Here is a 12,149-nt window from a genome sequence, read left to right on the forward strand (position 1 = left end):
ATATGGGGTGGAAAGGAAGGATAGTGGAGAAAATAGAAAGGAACCAGTGTAGGGATTTTGGCAGGAAGGAGTGTAGAGGGAGTAGAAAGGAAGGAGTGTAGAGGGAGTGGAAAGGAAACTGGAGAGGGTGTTGGTAGGAAGGAGAGTAGAGGGAGTAGAAAGGAAGAAGTGTAGAGGGTGAGGGAAGGGAAGTGTAGAGGAGTTCAAAAGGAAGGACTGTAGAAGGGGTGGAAAGGAAGAAATGTAGATTGGGGGGATATGAAGGATAGTGGAGAGGGTAGAAAGGAAGCAGTGTAGAGTGGGTAGAAAGGGAATTGTAAAGGGGTAGGAAAGGAAGGATAGTGGAGAGGGTAGAAAGGAACCAGTGTAGAGGGGGTGGAAATGGAAGGGTAGAGGGTGTTGACAGGAAGGAGTGAAGAGGGAGTGGAAAGGAAGGAGTGTAGAGGTGTTGGAAAGGGAAGTGAAAAGGAGGTCAAAAGGAAGGACTGTAGAAAGGGTGGAAGGAAGGATTGTAGATGGGGAGGAAAGGAAGGATAGTGGAGAGGGTAGAAAGGAACCAGTGTAGAGGCGGTGGAAAGGGAAGTGTAGTGGGTGTTGGCAGGAAGGAGTGTAGAGGGAGTAGAAAGGAAGGAGTGTAGAGGAGGTGGAAAGAGAGTTGTAGAGGGGTAGAAAGGAAGGACTATTGAGTGGGTAGAAAGGAAGGAGTGTAGAGGGGGTGGAAACTGAAGTGTAGAGGATGTTGGCAGGAAGGAGTGTAGAGGGAGTAGAAAGGAAGAAGTGTAGATGGTGAGGAAAGGGACGTATAGAGGAGTTCAAAAGGAAGGACTGTAGAAGGTGTTGAAAGGAAGTAGTTTAGATGGGGTGGAAAGTAAGGATAGTGGAGAGGGTAGAAAGGAAGCAGTATACAGGGGGTAGAAAGGGAATTGTAGAGGATGTTCGCAGGAAGGAGTGAAGAGGGAGTACAAAGGAAGGAGTGTAGAGGGGGTGGAAAGGTAAGTGTAGAGGGTGTTGGCATGAAGGAGTGTAGAGGGAGTAGAAAGGAAGGAGTATAGATTTCGCGGAAAGGGAAATTTAGACGATGTCAAAAGGAAGAACTTTAGAAAGGGTGGAAAGGAAGGAGTGTAGATGGGTTGGAAAAGAAGGATAGTGGAGAGGATAGAAAGTTACCAGTGTAGAGTGGGTGGAAACGAAAGTGTGGGGATGTTGGCAGGAAGGAGTGTAGAGGGATCCGAAAGGTAGAAGTGTAGAGGGTGAGGAAAGGGAAGTGTAGAGGAGTTCAAAAGGAACGACTGTAAAAGGGGTGGAAAGTAAGGAGTGTAGATTGGGTGGAAAGGAAGGATAGTGGAGGGGGTAGAAAGGAGCAGTATAGAGGGGGTAGAAACGGAATTGTAGAGTGTGTTCGCATGAAGGAGTGTAGAGGGAGTAGAAAGGAAAGGGTGTAGAGGAGGTGGAAAGGGAGTTGTTGGGGGTTAGAAAGGAAGCTCTGTTGAGCGGGTAGAAAGAAAGGAGTGTAGAGGGGGTGGAAAGGGAAGTTTAGACGGTGTTGGCAGGAAAGAGTGTAGAGGGAGTAGAAAGGAAGGAGTGTAGATGGGTTGGAAAGGCAATTGTAGAGGGTGTTGGTATGCAGGACTGTAGAGGGAGTAGAAAGGAAGGAGTGTAGAGGAGGTGGAAAGGAACTTTTAGAGGGGGTAGAAAAGAAGCAGTGTGGAGAGGATGGAAAGGGAAGTGAAGAGGGTGTTGGCAGGAAGGAGTGTATAGGGAGTAGAAAGGAAGGAGTGTAGAGGAGGTGGAAAGGGAGTTGTAGAGGGGGTAGAAAGGAAGGAAGGTTGAGCGGTTACCAAGGAAGGAGTGTAGAGGGGGTGGAAAGGGATGTTTAGAGGGTGATGGGAGGGAGTGTAGAGGGAGTAGAAAGGAAGGAGTGTAGAGGTGGTGGAAAGTGAAGTTTATAGTTCAATAGGAAGGACAGTAGAAGGTGTTGAAAGGAAGGAGTTTAGATGGGGTGGAAGGTAAGGATAGTGGAGAGGGTAGAAAGGAAGCAGTATAGAGTGGGTAGAAAGGGAAGTGTAGAGGGTGGCAGGAAGGAGTGAAGAAGGTGTACAAAGGAAGGAGTGTAGATTTGGTAGAAAGGGAAATGTAGAGGAGGTGAAAAGGAAGAACTGTGGAAAGGGTGGAAAGGAAGGATAGTGGAGAGGATAGAAAGGAACCAGTGTACAGGGGGTGGAAACGGAAGTGTAGGGATCTCGCCAGGAAGGAGTGTATAGGGAGTAGAAAGGAAGGAGTGTAGAGGGAGTGGAAAGAAATGTGTAGAGGTTGTTGGCAGGAAGGAGTGTAGAGGGAGTAGAAAGGAAGAAGTGTAGAGGGTGAGGAAAGGGAAGTGTAGAGGAGTTCAAAAGGAAGGACTGTAGAAGGGGTGGTAAGGATTGAATGTAGATGGGGGGGAAAGGAAGGATAGTGGAGAGGGTAGAAAGGAAGCAGTGCAGAGGGGGTAGAAAGGGAACTGTAAAGGGTGATGGCAGGAAGGAGTGAAGGGGGAGTACAAAGAAAAGAGTGTAGAGGTGGTAGAAAGGAAAGTGTAGAGAGTGTTGGCATGAAGGACTGTAGAGGGAGAAGAAAGGAAGGAGTGTAGAGGTGGTGGAAAGGGAAGTGTAGAGGATGTCAAAGGGAATGACTGTAGAAAGGGTGGAAAGGAAACAGTGCAGATGGGGAGGAAAGGAATGATTGTGGACAGGGAAGTGTAGAGGGTGTTGCAATTAAGGAGGTTAGAAGGAGTAGAAAGGAAGGAGTGTAGAGGAAGTGGAAAGAGTTGTAGAGGGAGTAGAAAGGAAGGACTATTGAGCGGGTAGAAAGGAAGGAGTGTGGAGGGGGTGGAAAGGAAGGATAGTGTAGAGGGTGTTGGCAGGTAGAAGGGGTGGAAAGGAAGGAATGTAGATTGAGAAGGAAGGATAGTGGAAAGGGTAGAAAGGAACCAGTGTAGAGGGGGTAGAAAGGGAATGGAAGACGCTGTTCGCAGGAAGGAGTGAAGAGGGAGCACAAAGGAAGGAGTGTAGAGGGGGTGGAAAGAGAACTGTAGAGGGTAATCGCATGAAGGAGTGTAGAGGGAGTAGAAAGGAAGGAGTGTAGAGGTGGTGGAAAGGGAAATGTAGAGGAAGTCAAAAGGAAGAACTGTAGAAAGGAAGGTGTGTAGATGGGGTGGAAAAGAAGGACAGTGGGGACGATAGAAAGGAACCAGTGTAGAGGTGGTGGAAACGGAAGTGTAGGGATGTTGGCAGGAAGGAGTGTAGAGGGGGTAGCAAGGAAGGAGTGTAGAGGCGATGGAAAGGGAAGTGTAGAGGGTGTTGACAGGAAGGAATTTAGAAGGAGTAGAAAGGAAGGACTGTAGAGGAGGTGGAACGGGATTTGTAGAGGGGTATAAAGGAAGTTCTCTTGAGCGGGTAGAAAGGAAGCAGTGTAGAGGGGGTGGAAAGGAAAGTGTAGAGGTTCCTGGTAGGAAGAAATGTAGAGGCAGAAGAAAGGAAGAAGTGTAGAGGGTGAGGAAAGGGAGGTACAGAGGAGTTGAAAATGAAGGACTGTAGAATGGGTGGAAAGGAAGTAATGTAGATGGGGGAGAAAGGAAGGATAGTGGAGAGAGTAAAAAGGAAGCAGTATAGAGGGGATGGAAAGGGAAGTGTAGAAGGTGTTGGCAGGAAGGAGTGTAGTGGAGGTGGAAAGAGTTGTAGATGGGGTAGAAAGGAAGGAGTGTAGAGGGGGTGGAAAGGGAAGTATAGAGGATGTTGACAGGAAGGATTGTAGAGGGAGTAGACAGGAAGAAGTGTAGAAGGTGAGGAAAGGGAAGTATAGAGGAGTTCAAAAGGAAGGACTGTAGAAGGTGTTCAAAGGAAGGAGTTTAGATGGGGTGGAAAGGTAGGATAGTGGAGAGGATAGAAAGGAAGCAGTATAAAGGGGGTAGAAAGGGAATTGTAGAGGGTGTTCGTGGGAAGGAGTGAAGAGGGAGTACAAACGAAGGAGTGTAGAGGGCGTGGAAAGAGGGTGTTGGCATGAAGGAGTGTAGAGGGAGTAGTAAGGAAGAAGTGGAGAGGTGATGGAAAGGGAAATGTGGAGGTGGTCAAAAGGAAGAACTGTAGAAAGGGTGGAAAGGACGGAGTGTATATATGGGGTGGAAAGGAAGGATAGTGGAAAGGATAGAAAGGAACCAGTGTAGTTGGTTTGGAAAGGGAAGTGTAGGGATTTTTGCATGAAGGAGTGTAGAGGGAGTAGAAAGGAAGGAGTGTAGAGGGGGTGGAAAGGAAAGTGTGGAGGGTGTTGGCAGGAAGGAGTGTAGAGGGAGTAGAAAGGAAGAAGTGTAGAGGGTGAGGAAAGGGAAGTGTAGAGGAGTTCAAAAGGAAGGACTGTAGAAGGAGTGGAAAGGAAGAAATGTAGATCGGGGGAAAGGAAGGATAGTGGAGAGGGTAGAAAGGAAGCAGTGTTGACTGGGTAGAAATGGAATTGTAGAGGGGTAGGATAGGAAGGATAGTGGAGAGGGTAGAAAGGAAGGAGTGTAGAGGTGGTGGAAAGGGAAGTGTAGAGGTCAAAAAGGAAGAACTGTAGAAAGGGTGGAAAGGAAGGAGTGTAGATGGGGAGGAAAGGAAAGATAGTGGAGAGGGTAGAAAGGAACCAGTGTAGAGGGGTGGAAAGGGAAGTGTAGTGGGTGTTGCCAGGAAGGAGTGTAGAGTGAGTAGAAAGGAAGGAGTGTAGAGGAGATGGAAAGTGAGTTGTAGAGGGGGAGAAAGAAAGGACTATTGAGCGGGTAGAAAGGAAGGAGTGTAGAGGGGGTGGAAAGGGAAGTGTAGAGGGTGTTGTCAGGAAGAAGTGTAGAGGGTGAGGAAAGGGAAGTATAGAGGAGTTTAGATGGGGTGGAAAGTAAGGATAGTGGAGAGGGTAGAAAGGAAGTAGTATAGAGGGGGTAGAAAGGGAATTGTAGAAGATGTTCGCAGGAAGGCGTGAAGAGGGAGTACAAAGGAAGGAGTATAGAGGGGGTGGAAAGGGAAGTGTAGAGGGTGTTGCCATGAAGGAGTGTAGAGAGTGTAGATAGGGAGTGTAGACGTGGTGGAAATGGAAATATAGAGGAGGTCAAAAGGAAGAACTGTAGAAAGGGTGGAAAGGAAGGAGTGTAGACTGGGTGGAAAGGAAGGATAGTGGAGAAGATAGAAAGGAATCAGTGTAGAGGGGGGGAGGGGGGGGGAAACGGAAGTGTAGGGATGTTGGTAGGAAGGAGTGTAGAGGGAATAGAAAGGAGGGAGTGTACAGGGGGTGGAAAGGAAAGTGTAGAGGTTGTTGGCAGGAAGGAGTGTAGAGGGAGTAGAAAGGAAGAAGTGTAGAGGGTGAGGAAAGGGAAGTGTAGAGGAGTTCAAAAGGAATTACTGTAGAAGGGGTGGAAAGGAAGGAATGTAGATGGGGTGAAAGGAAGGATAGTGGAGAGGATAGAAAGGAACCAGTGGGGGTGGTATAGAGGAGTTAAAAAGGAAGGACTGTAGAAGGTGTTGAAAGGAAGGAGTTAGATCGGGTGGAAAACAAGGACAGTGGAGAGGGTAGAAAGGAAACAGTATAGAGTGGGTAGAAAGGGAATTGTAGAGGGTGTTGGCATGAAGGAGTGTAGAGGGAGTAGAAAGGAAGGAGTGTACAGGGGATGGAAAGGGAAGTGTAGAGTGTGTTGGGAGGAAGAAGTTTAGAAGGAGTAGAAAGGAAGGACTGTAGAGGAGATGGAAAGGGAGTTGTAGAGGGGTAGAAGGAAGCTCTGTTGAGAGGGTAGAAAGAAAGGAGTGTAGAGGGGGTGGAAAGGGAAGTGTAGTGTGTTCGCATGAAGGAGTGTAGAGGGAGTAGAAAGGAAGGAGTGTAGAGGGGATGGAAAGGGAAGTGAAGAGGGTGTTGGCAGGAAGGAGTGTAGAGGGAGTAGAAAGGAAGGAGTGTAGAGGACGTGGAAAGGGAATTGAAGAGGGGGTATAAAGGAAGGACTGATGAGCGGGTAGCAAGGAAGGAGTGTAGAGGGGATGGAAAGGGAACTGTAGAGGGTGTCGACAGGAAGGAGTGTAGACGGAGTAGAAAGGAAGGAGTGTAGAGGAGGTGGAAAGGGAAATGTAGAGGAGGTCAAAAGGAAGGACTGTAGAAAGGTTGGAAAGGAAGGAGTGTAGATCGGGAGGAAAGGAAGGATAGTGGAGAGGGTAGTAAGTGTAGAAGGGGTGGAAAGGGAAGTGTAGAAGGTGTTGGCATGAAGGAGTGTAGAGGGAGTAGAAAGGAATGAGTGTAGAGGAGGTGGAAAGAGAGAGGGGGTAGAAAGGAAGGACTACTGAGCGGGTAGAAAGGAAGGAGTGTAGAGGGGGTGGAAAGGGAAGTGTAGAAGGTGATGGCAGGAAGGAGGGTAGAGTAGAAAGGAAGAAGTGTAGAAGGTGAGGAAATGGAAGTATAGAGGAGTTCAAAAGGAAGGACTTTAGAATGTGTTGAAAGAAAGGAGTTTAGATGGGGTGGAAAGTAAGGATAGTGGAGAGGGTAGAAAGGAAGCAGTATAGAGGGGGTAGAAGGGGAAATGTAGTGGGTGTTCGTGGGAAGGAGTGAAGAGGGAATACAAAGGAAGGAGTGTAGAGGGGGTGGAAAGGGAAGTGTAGAGGGTGTATGCAGGAAGGAGTGTAGAGGGAGTAGAAAGGAAGGAGTGTAGAGGAGGTGGAAAGGGAGTTGTAGAGGGGGTAGAAAGGAAGGACTATTGAGCGGGTGTTCGTGGGAAGGAGTGAAGAGGGAATACAAAGGAAGGAGTGTAGAGGTGGTGGAAAGGAAAGTGTAGATGGTGTTGGCAAGGTGGAGTGTAGAGGGAGTACAAAGGAAGAAATGTAGAGGGTGAGGAAAGGGAAGTATGGAGGAGTTCAAAAGGAAGAACTGTAGAAAGGGTGGAAAGGAAGGAGTGTAGATGGGATGGATAGGAAGGATAGTGGATACGATGGAAAGGAACCAGTGTAGAGGGGGTGGAAACGGAAGTGTAGGGATGTTGGCAGGAAGAAGTGTAGAGGGAGTAGAAAGGAAAAAGTGTAGAGGGTGATTAAAGGGAAGTGTCGAGGAGTTCAAAAGGAAGGACTGTAGAAGGGTTGGAAAGGAAGGAATGTAGATGGGGAGGAAAGGAAGGATACTGGAGACGGTAGAAAGGAACCAGTGCAGAAGGGGAAGTTTAAATGGTGTTGGCAGGAAGTAGTATAGAGGGAGTAGAAAGGAAGGAGTGTAGAGGTGGTGGAAAGGGAAGTGTAGAGGAGTTCAATATGAACGACTGTGAAAGGGGTGGAAATGAAGGAGTGTATATGGAGTGAGAAGGAAGGATAGTGGAGTGGGTAGAAATGAATCAGTATAGAGGGGGTAGAAAGGTAATTGTAGAGGGTGTTGGCATGAAGGAGTGTAGAGGGAGTAGAAAGGAAGGAGTGTAGAGGTGGTGGAAAGGGAGATGTGGAGGGGGTAGAAGAGAAGCAGTGTAGAGAGGATGGAAAGGGAAGTGATGAGACTGTTGGCCGGAAGGAGTGTAGCGGGAGTAGAAAGAAAGGAGGTGGAAAGGGAGTTGAAGAAGGGGTAGAAAGGAGGACTGTTGAGCGGGTAGCAAGGAAGAAGTGTAGAGGGGGTGGAAAGGGAAGTGTAGAGGGTGTTGGCAGGAAGGAGTGTAGAAGGAGTAGAAAGGAAGGAGTGTAGAGGAGGCGGAAAGGGAGTTGTAGAGGGGGAGAAAGGAAGCTCCGTTCAGCAGGTAGAAAGAAAGGAGTGTAGAGGGGGTGGATAGGGAAGTTTAGAGGGTGTTGGCAGGAAGGAGTGTAGAGGGAGTAGAAAGGAAGGAGTGTAGAGGTGGTGGAAAGGGAAGTGTAGAGGATTTCAAAAGGAAGCACTGTAGAAAGGGTGGAAAGGAAAGAGTGTAGATGGGGAGGAAAGGAAGGATAGTGGAGAGGGTAGAAAGGACCCAGTGTAGAGGGGGTGGAAAGGGAAGTGTAGAGGGTGTTGGCAGGAAGGAGTGTAGAGGGAGTAGACAGGAAGGAATGTAGAGGAGGTGGAAAGACAGTTGTAGAGGGGGCAGAAAGGAAGGACTATGGAGCGGGTAGAAAGGACGGAGTGTAGAGGGGGTGGAAAGGGAAGTGTAGAGGGTGTTGGCAGGAAGGAGTGTAGAGGGAGTAGAAAGGAAGAAGTGTAGAGGGTGAGGAAAGGGAAGTATAGAGGAGTTCAAAAGGAAGGACTGTAGAAGGTGTTGAAAGAAAGGAGTTTAGATGGGTTGCAAAGTAAGGATAGTGGAGATGGTAGAAAGGAAGCAGTATAGAGGGATTAGAAAGGGTGTTCGTGGGAAGGAGTGAAGAGGGAGTACGAAGGAAGAAGTGAAGAGGGGGTGGAAAGGGAAGTGGAGAGGGTGTTGGCATGAAGGAGTGTAGAGGGAGTAGAAAGGAAGGAGTGTAGAGGTTGTGGAAAGGGAAATGTAGAGGAGGTTAAAAGGAAGAACTGTAGAATGGGTGGAAAGGAAGGAGTGTAGATGGGGTGGAAAGGAAGGATAGTGGAGAGGACAGAAAGGAACCAGTGTAGAGGGCGTGGAAACGGAAGTGGAGGGATGTTGGCAGGAAGGAGTGTAGAGGGAGTAGAAAGGAAGGAGTGTAGAGGGGGTGGAAAGGAAAGTGTAGTCAGCAAGTAGTGTACAGGGAGTAGAAAGGAAGAAGTGTAGAGGGTGAGGAAAGGGAAGTGTAGAGGAGTTCAAAAGGAAGACCTGTAGAAGGGGTGGAAAGGAAGGAATGTAGATTGGGGGGAAAGGAAGGATAGTAGATAGGGTAGAAAGGAAGCAGTGTAGAGGGGTTAGAAAGGGAATTGTAGATGGTGTTGGCATGAAGGAGCGAAGACGGGGTGGAAAGGGTAGTATAGAGGGTGTTGGCATGAAGGAGTGTAGAGGGAGTAGAAAGGAAGGAGTGTAGAGGTGGTGGAAAGGGAAATGTAGAGGTCAAAAGCAAGGTCTATAGAAACGGTGGAAAGGAAGGAGTGTAGATGGGTAGGAAAGGAAGGATAGTGGAGAGGGTAGAAAGGAACCAGTGTAGAGCGGATGGAAAGGGAAGGGTGGAGGGTGTTGGCATGAAGGAGTGAAGAGGGAGTACAAAGGAAAGGGAAATATAGAGGAGGTCAAAAGGAAGAACTGCAGAAAGGGTGGAAAGGAATGAGTGTAGATGGGATGGATAGTAGATACGATGGAAAGGAACCAGTGTAGAGGCGGTGGAAACGGAAGTGTAGGGATGTTGGCAGGAAGGAGTGTAGAGGGAGTAGAAAGGAAGAAGTGTAGAGGGTGATTATAGGGAAGTGTAGAGAAGTTCAAAAGGAAGGACTGTAGAAGAGGTAGAAAGGAAGGAATGTAGATGCGGGGAAAGGAAGGATACTGGAGATGGTAGAAGGGAACCAGTAAGATAGGTCAAAAGGAAGAACTGTAGAAATGGTGGAAAGGAAGGAGTGTAGATGGGATGGATAGGAAGGATAGTGGATACGATTGAAAGGAACCAGTGTACAGGGGGTGGAAACGGAAGTGTAGGGATATTTGCAGGAAGGAGTGTAGAGTGAGTAGAAAGGAAGGAGTGTAGAGGGGGAGGAAAGGAAAGTGTAGAGGGTGTTGGCAGGAAGGAGTGTAGAGGGAGTAGAAAGGAAGAAGTGTAGAGGGTGATTATAGGGAAGTGTAGAGAAGTTCAAAAGGAAGGACTGTAGAAGAGGTAGAAAGGAAGGAATGTAGATGCGGGGAAAGGAAGGATACTGGAGATGGTAGAAGGGAACCAGTAAGATAGGTCAAAAGGAAGAACTGTAGAAATGGTGGAAAGGAAGGAGTGTAGATGGGATGGATAGGAAGGATAGTGGATACGATTGAAAGGAACCAGTGTACAGGGGGTGGAAACGGAAGTGTAGGGATATTTGCAGGAAGGAGTGTAGAGTGAGTAGAAAGGAAGGAGTGTAGAGGGGGAGGAAAGGAAAGTGTAGAGGGTGTTGGCAGGAAGGAGTGTAGAGGGAGTAGAAAGGAAGAAGTGTAGAGGGTGAGGAAAGGGAAGGGTAGAGGAGTTCAAAAGGAAGGACTGTGGAAAGGGTGGAAAGGAAGGAATGTAGATGGGGAGGAAAGGAAGGATAGTGGAGATGGCAGAAAGGAAAAAGTGTAGAGGGGGTGGAAAGGGAAGTGTAGAGGGTGTTGTCAGGAAGGAGTGCAGATGAGGTGAAAAGGGAGTTGTAGACGAGGTAGAAAAGAAGGACTGTTGAGTGGATAGAAAGGAAGGCGTGTAGAGGGTGTGGAAAGAGAAGTGTAGAGGGGGTTGGCAGGAAGGAGTGTAGAGGGAGTAGAAAGGAAGGAGTGTATAGGTGTGCCAAGGGAAGTATAGAGGAGTTCAAAAGTAAGGACAGTAGAAGGTGTGGAAAGGAATGAGTGTAAATGGGGTGGAATGGGAGGATAGTGGAGAGGGTAGAAAGGAAGCAGTTTAGACGGGGTGGAAAGGGAAGTGTACAGAGTGTTCACAGGAAGGTGTGTAAAGTGAGTAGAAAGGAAGGAGTGTAGAGGTGTGGCAAGGTAAGTGTAGAGGAGGTCAAAAGGAAGGACTGTAGAAGGTGTGGAAAGGAATGAGTGTAGATCGGGTGGAAAGGAAGGATAGTGGAGAGGGTAGAAAGGAAACAGTGTAGAGGGGTTGGAAAGTGAAGTGTAGAGGGTGTTGGCAGGAAGGAGTGTAGAGGGGGTAGAAAGGAAGGAGTGTAGAGGAGGTGGAAAGGGAGATGTAGAGGGGTAGAAAGGAAGGACTGTTGAGCAGGTAGAAAGTAAGGAGTGTAGAGGGTGTGGAATGGGAAGTATAGAGTGTGTTGCCAGGAAGGAGTGTATAAGTAGTAGAAAGGAAGGAGTGTAGGGGTGGTGGAAAGGGAAGTGTAGATGTCGTGAAAAGCAAGGACTGTAGAAGGATTGGAAAGGAAGAAGTGTAGATGGGGTTGAAAGGAAGGATACTGGACAGGGTAGAAAGGAAGCAGTGTAGAGGGGATGGAAAGGGAAGTGTAGAGGGTTTTGACAGGAAGGAGTGTAGGGGTAGTAGAAAGAAAGGAGTGTAGAGGAGGTGGAAAGGGAGTTGTAAAGGGGGTAGAAAGGAAGTACTGTTGAGCGGATAGAAACTAAGGAAAGTAGAGGGTGTGGAAAGGGAAGTGTAGAGGGGGTCAAAAGGAAGGACTGTAGAAGTGGTGGAAAGGAAGGAGTGTAGATGGACGGGAAAGGAAGGATCGTGGCGAGGTTAGAAAGGAAGCAGTGTAGAGGGGGTGGAAAGGGAAGTATAGAGAGTGTTGGCAGGAAGGAGTGTAGAGGAACTAGAAAGGAAGTAGTGTAGAGGTTGTGGAAAGAGAAGTGTAGAGGAGGTAAAAAGGTAGGACTGTAGAAAGGGTGGAAAGGAAGGAGTGTAGATGTGGTGGAAAGGAAGGATAGTGGAGAGGGTAGAAAGGAAGCAGTGTAGAGGGGGTGGAAAGGGAAGTATAGAGAGTGTTGGCAGGAATGAGTTTAGAGGGAGTATAAAGGATGGAGTGTAGAGGGTGTCAAAAGAGAAATGTAGAGGAGGTCAAAAGGTAGGACTGTAGAAGGGGTGGAAAGGAAGGAGGGTAGATGGTGTGGAAAGGAAGGATAGTGGAGAGGGTAGAAATGAAGGAGTATAGAGGGGGTGGAAAGGGAAGTGTAGGGGTGTTGGCAGGAAGGAGTGTACAGGGAGTAGAAAGGAAGGAGTGTAAACGAGGTGAAAAAGGGGTTGTAGAGGTGGTAGTAAAGAAGGACTGTTGAGCGGGTAGAACGGAAGGCGTGGAGAGGGGGTGTAAAGGGAAGTGTAGAGGGTCTTGGCAGGAAGGAGTGTAGAGGGAGTGGAAATGAAAGTGTAGAGGAGGTGAAAAGGAAGGACTGTAGAATTGGTGGAAAGGATGGAGTGTACAAGGGGTGGAAAGGAAGGATAGTGGAGAGAGTAGATAGGAAGGAATGTAGAGGGATGGAAACGGAAGTGTAGAGGTTGTTGGCAGGAAGGAGTGTAGAGGGAATAGAAAGGAAGGAGTGTAGAGGAGGTGGAAATGGAGTTGTAGAGCGGGTAAAAAGGAAGGACTTTTGATCGGGTGGAAATGAAGGAGTGTCGAGGGGGTGGAAAGGGAAGTGTGGA

Source organism: Babylonia areolata, unplaced genomic scaffold (assembly GCF_041734735.1).
Source record: "Babylonia areolata isolate BAREFJ2019XMU unplaced genomic scaffold, ASM4173473v1 superscaf1, whole genome shotgun sequence".
NCBI lineage: Eukaryota > Metazoa > Mollusca > Gastropoda > Neogastropoda > Buccinidae > Babylonia > Babylonia areolata.